Here is a 13,171-nt window from a genome sequence, read left to right as displayed (position 1 = left end):
TGACTAGAACGTGGCTCAACACATAATAGGCGCTTGATAAATATTTGGGGAATAAAGAATGATCCAGACAAGATATTGAAGACAAGGAATCGAAGACAGTGGCAGTGGCAATGGAGAGGGAGAGGCTGACTGAGAAAATATCTAGGAAGGTCCTGGTGTGGTGGTGCAGGCTTGTAATCCCAGGGATTCGAGAGGCTGAGGCAGGAGGATCCCAAGTTCAAAGCCAGCCTCAGCTACTTAGCGAGGTCTTGTCTCAAAATAAAAAATAAAAAGAGCTGAGGATGTGACTCAGTAGTTAAGTACCATTAGGTTCAATCCCTGGTACCAAAAAAAAAAAAAAAAAAGTAGGAAGGGGAAATCAGTGGTATTAGATAATCAATTATTTTATTTTAATTTTTAGAGGTGCTGGGGATGGAGCCAGGGCATCACACATGCCAGGCAAGTGTTTTACCACTGAGCCCCATTCCCGGTCTAGACAGTCAACTAGATGGAGGAGGTGACGTAAATGGAGGAGTCCAGGTTGAAAGCATTACTTGGGAGTCTGAGGATGAGGACGCCATTCACCCCAACAGTGAGCCCAGGGGAGGGGCAGCCGGGGGAGGGGGTGAACTCATGGGGAAGGAGTGTGAGAGGCCCGTGGGGGTGTCCAGCAAGAGGTTATAAACATGGGTATAGAACATCGGAGAAGAAACGAAGGGGTGGGCGTGGAAAGGGCCAGCGAGGTGTCACTGAGACTGTGGAAGAGGACGACGTCGCTGGAGGAGCGCGTCGGGGGACACGCTGCAACTCAGGTGATCCTCATCCTTCGGACCAGTGAAGTTGCTCAGCTCAAAACCACAGAGCGCTGGTGACTGCAGAGAGCGCCAAAGACATTCATGTAAAATATCATTTAAACACGATGGAAATCAAGGAAAGCAGGTCTTTGGTGGGCCTCTGATTTGAAACTGCTCACAGAGAGCGGGAAAAGGGGTTTCCCTGGGCCCTAGACCCTGAAAACACCAACATCTTTAAGCGGCTGGAGCAGAGTGAAAAGTCCACAAGTGGGACTAGGAAGGAGCCAGGGAGAGGCGGGAGGAAGTTCACTGGGAAGAACAGAAGATACAGAGGATCTACCAACTTCACTCACAGACATGCAAAATAGAAATATTCCTATTTGCATAAACATGTAGAACAATGTTTAGAGTAGTTTATTCACAATAACTAAACACTCAGGAGTCCAATAACAGTAGAATAGATAGATTGTAATATATCCATACAATGGAGTATTACATGAGGATGAAAAGAGCAGGAGACTGCCACATGCAACACATGGATGAATCCCACAGCTGTAAATGTCAAAAGGTACTCTCCAGAGCTGGGGCTGGGGCTTAGGCTTAGCGGTAGCGCACTTGCCTGGCATGTGTGAGGCACTGGGTTTGATTCTCAGTACCACATATAAATAAATAAATGTATATCCACAACTTAAAAAATTAAAAAAAAAAAAAAGGAACTTTCCAGGCACAGAAGAGAACAAACATACTAGATTGTTCTATGAACTTTAAGAATAGGCAAAACTATTGTGATAGAGGTCAAAATGATGGTTGCCTTTATGGAAAGAGAACTAACTCAAAAGGGACACAAGCAACTCAGCCAGGAAGCTGGAGATATTTGTTCTGTATCTCCATTTTGGGTGGTGATTACATAGCATATGCACAGGTAAAACTTCTTCAAGCTGGGCTGGAGGCGTGGAGCTTAGAGGCAGAGCACGAGCTTAGAGGCAGAGCACGTGCTTAGCATGTTCAAGGGCCTGGGTTCAATTACCCAGTACTGGGAAAGAAAAATGGGGGAAAAGAAGTGAAAAAAGACAATAAACTGAGGAAGTAACTGAAATTCTGAGAACCAGCTTGGCTTCCACTTTAGGCCTAATAACAGAGCAGCCGGGGCCATGCTGGCAAAGAAGAAGTGGAAACCAAAAAGGTTTACTTGGGGCTTATTTATTTTGACTTACTTATTAATTACAAAGGGAAAGTAATAACTTTATAGTAGAGAAAAGCCACGTAGCCAAGGCTAATATCACCAGACCTGGAACAGACCGACATTGTGTGCCACTGATACGATGCACTGAGAAGGACACAATGTCACTTGCCAAAAATGCAGAGCCTGAATCTAATCAGGAGGAAATGCCAGATAAACCCAATTTTTAGGCACATTACACCACATAGCCAACTTTCAGTCTAGGTGAAAAAAAAAAACCACAAAGAAAGGCTGAGGACCGTTTTAGACTGAATGAAATTAAGGTGAAATAATAAAATTAATATCAATATTAATGATATGTAATCCTGAAATGGATGTTGGATCAGGAAAGCTATGTCTAAAGGGAAGTACTGTTGATAATTCAAAAAAATTTGAATATGTTAGATAATAAATGATTAATGATTATTAATAAATTATTATTGATATAATATCTAATATAAATATAAATTTTAATATGCATTCTTAGATGTAGATGGACACAATAGCTTTATTTTATTTACTTATTTTTATGTGGTGCTGAGGATCGAACCCAGGGCCTCATGCGTTCTAGGTGAGCGCTCTACCGCAGAGCCACAACCCCAACCCTTAAATATAATTTTGTTTGTTTGTTTTTGATAACCACTATGGCTCCATGGTTGTTCTCAGGAAATTTACCCTGAAGTATTCAGGATTAAGGGGGCATGCTGTCTTCAATTTACATTTATTTATTTATTATTTTTTTAGTACCGGGGATTGAACCCAAGGGTGCATAACTACTGAACCACATCCCCAGCTCTTTTTATTTTTTATTTTGAGACAGGGTCATGCTTAATTGCTTAGGGCCTCGCTGAGTTGCTAAGGTTGGCTTTGAATTTTCAATCCTCCTGTCTCAGCCCCCTGAGTCACTGGGATTACAGGCCTGCGCCACTGCACCCAGCTCAGCTTACTTTTTAATGGTGTAGAAAGTACACCAGGAGAGCAAGCGAGTGAAAGAAACCAAATGGGACAAAATGCGAACAATTACTGAATCTGAATGAAGATGATGTAGAAATTGTAGAAATATATATATATATATTTAATCCAGGGGCACTCTACCACAGCTACACCCCCAGGCCTTTTTTCATTTTTTGAGACAGGGACTCTCAGTTGACAAGGTTGGCCTCAAACTCTCGATCCTCCTGCCTCAGTCTCCCCAGTCACTGGGGGTTACAGGTGTGCATCACCACACCAGGCTTTTTGCACTATTCTTCTTGCAACTTTTCTATAAGTTTGAAATTGTATCCAAACAAATAGTTGTTCTTTCAAAAAAAACCCAAAGCAGAGCACAACAATATAATAAACAAAGACAATATATATTCTGCGTATAATTTTTTAAAAAATGTTTAAGCAAAGAAGGGATGAGATGTCTTTTCCTTGTGCCTTTACTATGGAAGCAGAGGACCAAGAGAGCTTGGGAAAAGACTAAGGAAAGAGAATACCCTTTCTGCCCAGGGCAATGTGTTTTTCCTGGCGAGGATGACTAGGTGAGGGAGGCACCCCTGACCCAGCAGGTCTGGACAAACAGACAGACCACACCAGAGCACCAAAGGACCACAGCCTCAGCCCCCTGCCTGCAGGGATTTCCTGGTTAACCTAATAGTACAGAACTGTCTTCAGTAGTAATGGTTCCAACACACACCCACACAACCCCTCCCAAAACAAAGGGACCAGCCAAGGACCTGCTAGAGACTCAGCTGATTTCACCCTGGAGTGACAATACAGTCTATGGCAGGGGTTAAGGTCACAAATCTTGCAGTTTTTTGTTCTGGGGTCAAATTCTGACTCTACCACTTGGGAGATGGATGGATGACCTTGGGTGAGCGCACTTGATCTCCATGGGTCTCCATTTACTCAACTTTAAAATGGGGCTCTCCATCAACCTAACTTATAGAGCCGGTGTGAAAGAGAAATAAATGAGACACTAGGTGCCAGGTACTCAGCATGGTCCTTAGGAAGCCTCAACACCTGGAAATGAAAATGTCAAAAGTAACAGAAGAACCCTGGGTCAAAGGTGTTCAGAAGGCTGTAAAGGGCTGAGAAGCGCCTGAGATCGTCTTTCAGCTGGTTACGTGAAAGGTCCAGATGGGGGTCGAGTGAGTCTTAGGGCCAAGGGGGCCACAGTGACTTTCCAAGGGAACCAACCAAAGCTATTGCCTAAGATCCTCCAGCCTGGGTTCGGGAAGCATTGACTTGAAAACCGGTCTGGCCACAGCAGGAAGCAGTACCCCCCCACACACACCCCCACCCCAGGCACAGATCCAACAGCTCTCAGCCATGGGCCCTGGAAGCCACGCCGTAGAGGCGGCTGGGGCCAGCAGCCATACATCTTCCACTGGTATCAGCAGGAAACACCTGGTGACAAGCTGGAGTCTTAGAGCAGAAGTATGGGGATGGGGGTGGGGGTGGGGGGAACAGACCAAGAGAATCTGACCCAAGGACCCCTACTAACAGCACTGCCAGGGACCTTCACCGGGGGGAGAATCAGCAGAGGCTCGACCTTCCCAGAGGTGGAAGCAGAGCAAGAAGAGAGTACTGGTGCTTGGTAAGAATCTCCTTCTCCTTTTTTTTTCTTTTTCTTTTTTGGAACTGGGAATTGAATCCAGGGGCACTTTACCACTGAGCTACATCCCCCAAACCTTTTTTTCGGGGGGGGGGGGTTCTCAGGAACTGAACTCAGGGATACTTGACCACTGAATCCCATCCCCAGCCCTATTTTGTATTTTATTTAGAGACAGGGTCTCACTGAGTTGCTTAGTGCCTCGCTATTGCTGAGGCTGGCTTTGAACTCGCCATCCTCCTTCCTCAGCCTCTCGAGCTACTGGGATTACAGGTTGAACGCCACCGAGCCCAGCTCCCAAAACTTTTTTTTTAATACCTTCATTTTATTTATTTATTTTTATGTGGTGCTGTGGATTGAACCCAGTGTCTCACATGCGCTAGGCAAGCTCTCCACCACTGAGCTGTAACCCCAGCACCCCCAAACTCTTAAATTTTTCATTTTGAGACAGGGTCTAGCTAAGTTGCTCAGGGGCTCACTAAATTGTTGAGGCTGGTCTTGAACTTGCAATCCTCCTGCCTCAACCTCCTGAGTTGCTGGTATTCAGGCGTGCACCATTGAACCCAGTGAGTCTTGTATTTTTGCCCTTGGCTAAAGGACTCTCATTTAGAGAGCAGAAAAGAATGTTGATTTGCCTATTATGTTAGCCAGACAGTAGATATTCCTAGACAATTTATTTTTTGGTTTCTTATATTAGTGAAAAGGGATTTGTTTGTTCAATAATAGCCTTCATTTAGGTCTTTTGCAAACAGAATGTCCTTTTTTAAAATTTTGTTTTGTTTGTTACTGGGGATTGAACTCAGGGGCACCCTACCAATGAGCTTCATCCCCAGCTTCTTTTACTATTTTATTTTGAGGCAGTCGCTGAGGGTCTCACTATGTTGCCCAGCTGGTCTCAAACTTGTCCTACCTCAGCCTCTAGAGTCTCTGGGATGACAGGCATGTACCACCACTTGTGCACTGAGGAACATTCCAGGCCCAGAAGGGGCTTTCTTAGGATGATTTACTCACTGAAACCCAAATGCCCCAATCCCTACCATCCTCTCAAATATGGAAAATCTGTCTGCCCAGGCAGCATTTCCACTGTCCTGCATGGTATCTGCTGATTTTTTTTTTTAAAGAGAGAGAGAGAGAGAGAGAGAGAGAGAGAGAATTTTAATATTTATTTTTAAGTTTTCGGCAGACACAACATCTTTGTTTGTATGTGGTGCATGAGGATCGAACCCGGGCGGCACGCATGCCAGGCAAGCGCGCTACCGCTTGAGCCACATCCCCAGCCCGTATCTGCTGATTTTTAGTTTTACTCATTGGTCCTGAGACAGAGTGATACAAGGAAGAATATCAGTCAGGAATGAGGCATGTGTCTCAGGCCTCATAGGTCCCAGGAAGCAGGCCCTGGGACCTTGGGCTATTAATTTTTCTGGGTTTTCATTTCCTTATCTATAAAATTAAAGGGACCTGCATTTTTGACTGAGAAGGCCCAATCTGGCTCTGAAATTCTAGATGCATCTCCATCTCAAGCCTCCCTGGAGACCTAAGATCTTATTTAACCTCACACAGATCTTTGGGTTTCTGCCATTTACATCAACTTTTAAAATTCTCCCGTAAACTTCGTACAAGTCCTTGTGGAGTCATTAAAAATTTGAAGAACTAACAGGATCAATTAGGAAAGCTCAAGAAGGAAGAGGAGGAAAGGATGTCTTATAACCAAAGAAATCTGTCCAAACACACTGGAATTTTCCTTCAAAGCACATCCTAAGGAAGAAGAGCCCGAGGGTCAGAGTTTCTTTCACTCTTACCCCATTCGCCTGCTACTGTTCCTCATGGTCATTAGGCAAACTTCTGAGCATGTGAGATGGTCTCATTGCCTAACTCCAGACTGTGTCTACATACTGGTGGAAGAAGCCTTCTAGGCTGTTCCTTTCTCAGCTCTGCCCGGCCAACTGGCATCACCCTCCCGTCTGTCGCGAGTGTAAGGGTGACTGGTACCTCTGTATTTTTGTCGATCATGTTTCTGGGTTTCCATTCGCAGGTGGCCGGGTTTATTGGCAGTCAGTGGCCGGGTTTATTGGCAGTCAGTCGTTCTGCTCTCTAAGGCAGAACCTCAAGAGAGCTCACAGATGTCCTGTTTCCGACAAGACTGAAAACAGGAGGTTCAGAGCCAGCCTCAGCAACTTAGCGAGACCTTGTCTCAAAATAAAAAAAAAGAAAAAGGAGGATTGGAGATAGAGCTCAGAGATAGAGCGCTTGCCTAGCATGCATGAGGCTCTGGGTTTAGTCCCCAGTATCTAGGCAGGAAGGAAGGAAAGAAGGAAAGAGAGAGGCCTGTAATCCCGAGGACTTCCTGAAGGAGAGATGCCACATCAGCTCAGGACTGCAGATACCTGGACATGTGTCTGAGTACGAATCTGCTGTCTTTCTCAAGTCAGAGATGCCTTATCTGTTACTGTCTGCTCTTCTTAATCCCAACCAACACACCTGGTGAATACTGGGACTTAAGAGGTGGATATAGGAAGAATGAGAAAGAGAACAAAAAGGGAGTGGTTGAGGAAATGGATCTCTCTTGTTCTACCTGTCCCTGTGAGTGTCTTCTGGAAACGATTGTCCTCATCAGCAGGCTCCTTTGGGAACTGCCACCTTCTTACTGGCCCCGTCTTCCTGTCTACAACTAACTGGGATTAACCAATTTCAGTATTGGTCCAGGGATGGGCACTTGGCCCCACAGGCCCATCAGAGTCCTTCCCGTGGGAGCTGATGCATTCCAACTCTCTCCATCCAGTTCAAGTCAGGCTTCTTGTCACTTGGGATCTAAAGAATCCTGAGGAAGACAACGAGGGAGCCAGGAGGAGAAGGCAGAAAGGGCGCTGTCGTGGAGTCAAAGGTGTGGGGGACAATAAAGGGCGACAGTCAGGTAAGAACCAAAAAGTGCCTGAGTGGGAGGGGTGGGGGCATGGGTGACAGTGAAGGAGGTCAGCCTCAAGGAGAGTAATTCAGTAGAGCTGGGGCTGGAATCCGATGTCGATGAGGTTAAGGAGTGAAAGGAAGGTGCCAGAAGGTGGTAATGGGCGCAAAGACCATTACCTGCCCCATAGCTGGAAAGGAAAGCAGGGGGTTTGGAGGTGGGTGCGGGTGGCTGGAGCTAAGGAGTGTTTCACAATAAAAGCAAAAATCTTCTGCATATTCACAGGATGAGCAGAAGCAGCTGAAGGTGGAGGGGGGTGAAAATTGATGAGGCAAGCCTGAGTTGTCACAGGAGGGGTGGACTGCAGGGACAAGGGCAAGCGTTGAACAGGAGGAGAGATCCCTGTTCGTCTTTCTTCTTCTTTTTCTTCTTTTTTTCCCCAAGGTGTTGCCCATTGTAAATTTTAATAACAGGGTGCAGGCTTTAATGTTGATTTTCCAAGTAATGAATTCTCAGCAGACAATTTCAGATTGACATTATATAGCCTTCTACGGGTAAGTCCATACGTGAACGTGAAGAATAACTTGACCTGGTGTAGCACATTCAGTGTCCTATATAGGACATAAGGAAGAGTTAGAAAATTGGAGTTAGACTTCCCTCAGCAAATTTCTGTGTGTGTGTGTGTGTGTTTTTAAAAATTATTTGTTCTTTCTAGATATACATGACCATAGAGTGTATTTGGACATATTATACATACACAGAATAAGTGTAACTTGTTCCAGGTGGGATCCCATTATTGCGGTTCTGTGTGATGTGGAGTTACGTTGGTTGTGTATATAAAGATAGGAGAGATATGTCTAATTCATTCTACTGTCTTTTCTATTCCCATTCCTCCCTCCCTTCCCTTCATTCCCCCTTGTCTAGTCCAGTGAACTTCTAATCTTCCCGTCCTTTGTTGTGGGTCAGCATCCACCCATCAGAGAGAACATTCTGCCTTTGGTTTTGTGGATGGGCTTATTTCGCTAAGCATGATAGTCTCCAGATCCATCCATTTACCGGCAAATGCCATGATTTCATGTTCCCTTATGGCTGAGTAATTCCACTGTGTATATGTACCACATTTTCTTTATCCCCCTGTTCTTTCTGAAGGAAAGGAGGTAAGGATGGGAACAGAGTCTCATACGTTTGATGGCCTCGATTTTCTCAAGAAGAAAGCCAGACTGCCCTGGTGAAATGGAAGAGGGCAAGAGGGAGGGAGCGGGAACTTGTGACAAATTGTGGCCCTTTCTTCTTTGATCAGTGAGAGGGTAGGAGTGGACCGCCTCCAGGAAGGTGCTGAGGGCTCCTTTGGGGTGGGGGCCATGAAGGGATGGACCATTCTTGTTCTGTGATTTTCTCTGACAGTGGTCTTCTGTCCAGGTCACGGGATGAGAGAAACAACAGCAACTCCATCCTAGGATTGGGTTTTCCAAGGGGATGAAGAGTCAGGACTGGGGAACAGAGGGGCTGGAGAGAGTCCTGATGCTTTAACAGAGGGGCTCCTGCCTGGACCAGACATCACGATACCAGCTCCCGAACACACCTGTCTGTGGGCTTTCTCGAATAGCTTACCTAACTTGAAACACCCAAGATCCATCCTTACACATACCCTTCCAGGAGCTGCTTGGTGACCCACAGGGACAAGGGGCCCAGTGCTGACCGCTGTGGGTGCCACACACACATCCAAAGCCAGAAAACAGAAAATGGATGCAAACAGGTTAAATATCCACTCGAAAGCAAGGGAGTCAGAGCGTGCAGGTGCCGTGAGGAGCATAAGACGTGAAGATCTGGAAAGTGGTTATGACGGCGGTCGGAGGAATCGAACACCAAAGGTCGTGGCTGTGGGTTCAGATTCTGACTGAATAAGTGACATGGAATTCTGATTTGGGAAGGGATGATTTTCTCATCACCTTCCTTGATTCTGCACACCCAACAGTCCATTTTCAGGCTGCACCTGAGCAAAGACTGACTCTCAGAAGGAACAGGGTATAAAATGTGCCTCCTGCTGGGACTACATGCAGATAAAGGCCAACAGAGCCCACCGGTGGTCAGGGGCAGAAGCTGGGGGTAACACAAAGAGGGAAGGAGTGGAAAGAGTCCCTTCCACCGACAGGGACTGCTAGCAACACATTTCTTAAATTCTGAGCATTTGCCCCAGCTCTGAGGGCTCAGGGCAAACCAGTAGGGACCCAGAAAGCAAATCCTGGCTGTCCAGTTTCAAGGACCCCCCCCTCTTTAGAGAGCCAGGACCTGCTATGGAACCACTGTGAGGTTTGCTAATTCATAGCTTATAAATATGTATCACACTCTACATCTCGGTCTCATTTCAGAGTGTGGGCTCACTTACCCTTAGCAAATCTTTTTGTCACTTTCAAAAAGTCTCCAGCTTCAAGAAACCTTCTGCTGTTATAAATAGACACCCGGGCTCAGGGAAACACGCCTGTCAGCGTCAAGATGCTAATGGGGGAAAGAAGGCAGACCCTACCTCCTGCCTTACAGAATGTTGTTTAACAAGATTAATTTATTAGGGCTGGGGGTGTAGCTCAGTGGTTGAGTGCTTACCTAGCATGTCCCCTGGGTTTGATCCCTAGCACCACAAAACAAAGAAACAAGATGAAATTCTGTCAGGGTGTACTGTGTATACATTTTTCTCATGTTCATCTTTGATGCGACTGTGTGAGTTAGGAATTGTTTTATTTGCCAGTGACAGAAACTCAACTCGAACTGGATGAAGTTTTATAAGTTGAACGAAAGCATTTTTTAAAAAAATATTTTTGTTAGTTATTGATGGATCTCTATTTATTTATTTGTTCGTATGTGGTGCTGAGAATCGAACCCAGGGCCTCACACATGCTAGGCAAGCGCTCTACCACTGAGCCACAGCCCCAGCCCCGAAAGCATTTTTATTAGCTCACGTATTCCACAAATATTTATTGAGAAACTATTATGTAGCAGGCAACTGGAGAGTTCAAAGGTAGTATCCGCTTCAGGCAAAGCCTGATCCAGCAGCTTAAACAGTTTTACCAAGAACTTGATTCCTCTCTCTGTCTCCCTGCTCTGCCTCCCACATGCTCATCCTTGAGCTCCATGTAGGAGTCATTTCGTTCTCACCCCCCCACCCCACCCAGCAACTAATCCTCCTCACATCACTCTGGCATATAGAAGAATCTCTCTCCCCGAGGAGTTCCATTAGAATCCTTAGGACTCACTCTGTATGGCTGGCAATGGGATATGGCGATTAACCTGCACCAATGAAGTCCTATCCTGTCTGCTGGGAGTGGGGCCAAACTCACCCCAAACACCCACAGAAGCAAATTCCTTAAAAGAGCATAGGAGTGCTGGAGGAAGAAGAGCAAATGAATGTCAGAGAAGAGAGCAGCAAAAAGTCATCAGTACATTCTGTCATTGTGCTAGCTAGATGGCAGGTCCCCTCCCCACCCCCCCAGAATGGCTGAAAGCACAAACTGAAGCCTGGTTAGAATTCTGACTCCACCAGGAGTCCATAAACTGGGCAACCTCAGGCAAATTAGCTAACCTGTCTGTGCCTCGGTTTCCTCATCTGTAACATGAGGATAATGGTAGTAACTGCCTCATAGGATGGTGATGAGCATTAAATGAGTTCGTAGTTACAAAGCAGTCAGAACAGCGGCCTGCACCTAGCAAGCATTCCTGAGTGCTTGTTTTAAAAATGTGGAACCAGTGGGTACCTGGGCACAGAGTGGGGGGCCCAACAGGTGTTGCAGAATGGTGGTGTGACAAAACTGGGGGCAGGCACCACTCCTGTGGAAACTCACAGCTCAGCCCCTCCTCTCTCAGATCTGGTCCTCCTGTCCTGGGGGGCCTGGTTTGGGAGCTCTTTTCCCAGGAAGTTGGCAGCTGGGCAGAGACGAACGTCCAGCCCCCCACCCCCCGCCCATGTCTGCCCGTGATGAAGATGGCACAGCCCTGGAAGGCATCGTCAGAGCCGCAGTTCTTCCTACCAGCTGACAGGAAATCCATCGCGGTGGGTCCTGGGGGCCCATGGAGGTGCTCCTGGAATAAACACATGTGCCATGATCATCTGTGTGACGATTTAGGGCTGGTTTTTCCCCAGCCTGTGACTTTTCACGCTTCTGAAGCTGTATAAAAATGAACTGTAATCAAGCTGATCTATACATAGGCAGTCCCTGTCGCCCAGCATGCTGAGTGAGGGTGGGTGTGTGGACGCATTTGCATAAAGCGGAGGGAGGGTTGAAGAAGGCTATGGGGGGGGGCGGGGGTTGATCCTTTTCTGTTTGTTGTTTGTTTTTGTTTTGAGGGGCTGGGTTCCCCCTTTCTGGAAGCAGAGGCAGAGAAGAAGGGAGGGGGAAAGAAATAGGGAGGAATCGCCCCTTTTGAAAAGAGAAGCATTGACCATAAGATCAAGTTCATCAATTCTCTGTCCACAGGGAAAGAATGGGCTGGTTAAAAAAAAAAAAAAAAAAAAACTGGAACTGGCCAACAGGTGAGTGTGGGGTACAGAGGAAGGGGTGTGTGATCTCTCTTCTGTCTGCCTTTTCCCCCCACCTCGCCCCCTGCCCTTATCCTGTATCTACATAAGGGAGAGATGTGTCTGCAACCTTCTATGCACAGGGATATTTAGATATGCAAATGAGCATAGCTTGTTAATGAGCTGAGGGTGATTACACTGCAGGGAGCTGCCAGCCCCAGCTGAACAATAGGTGAAGGGACACCAGGTGTCTGGAAATGGGGAGAGGGGAGTCCCCCACCCCAGATTTCCAACTCCTGCTTCAGCACCATGAACCTGTCTGCAAAATAAAAAATGGAAGGCCAGGGTCTGTCTTCTGTTTCTTCTACCATCAGATGCTGATGAGAAGTGGAGGGGCTGAGGTGGTGACTCCGTGGCAAATCATTTTCCTAGCATATGTGAGGCACTGGGTTCAATTCTCAGCACCGAATATAAATGAATAAAATAAAAGTCCATTGAGAACTAAAAAATATTTAAAAAAAAAAAAAAAAAGATGAGAAGTGGAAAGTCAGGTGAGATCTGAACTTTGCCAGGCCTAGAAGAGCAGCTGGGGCAGCCAGGGAAATGCACAGCTTTCTCAGATGGGAGGACCACCCTGGCAAGTGCCATGGAATTGGGGTGGGAGAAGGGAGGCCCTGGAGAGTGGGCAGGTCCCCTTGTGCCTCTTTGGGCAGCATGTGGTCACAAGTCAGTGACTGGAAATCTTCATGTTTTTTTCAGAAGTCAGGGTGAAGTTTTGCAGGGGGGCAGGGAACCGGAAATGAAAGAGTCTCCTTTGAACTTCTGGGGAGAAAGGCTGAGCATCATTGGAAAAGGTGTGGACTTTGGAGTTGTGTGCACCTGAGTTTGTTGGGCCAGATGCATCCAATGTGTCATATTGAGGAGCCCTGGCTGACGAGGTGCCAAGTGCACAGCCAACCTTCCCCTACCCATAAGATTCAGGACTCTGACCATAACATATTACTTTCTCAACCACTTGAGGGTTGCCTAGCATAGGAGGTAATTACAGAATCTTATGTAAAACTTCTGTTGCTCAGGCAGATGCCCAGCCTGCACATCCTGAGTGCAGAGGAGTGGTACAAACCCAGCCAGCTCAAACAGGATTTGCAGTGTACTTTTTGAGCTGTTGTTCTGA

At 46.5% G+C, this 13,171-nt stretch overlaps 1 long non-coding RNA gene across 1 annotated transcript; it reads right to left on the bottom strand.

Annotated features, from left to right (window-relative positions):
• Positions 1 to 362: 362 nt before the first annotated feature.
• LOC139702446 (uncharacterized) lies at positions 363 to 11,631 on the bottom strand. Its single transcript, XR_011705064.1, has 2 exons — positions 11,510 to 11,631; positions 363 to 851 (listed from the first exon to the last, which is right to left on the bottom strand). It is a non-coding gene; the product is annotated as an uncharacterized lncRNA (long non-coding RNA).
• Between the last annotated feature and the right edge of the window lie 1,540 nt (positions 11,632 to 13,171).

This window comes from Marmota flaviventris, chromosome 17 (genome assembly GCF_047511675.1).
Source record: "Marmota flaviventris isolate mMarFla1 chromosome 17, mMarFla1.hap1, whole genome shotgun sequence".
Lineage (NCBI taxonomy): Eukaryota > Metazoa > Chordata > Mammalia > Rodentia > Sciuridae > Marmota > Marmota flaviventris.
The sequence above is the reverse complement of the archived record's forward strand: the minus strand, read 5'-3'. Positions and strand labels throughout refer to the sequence as shown.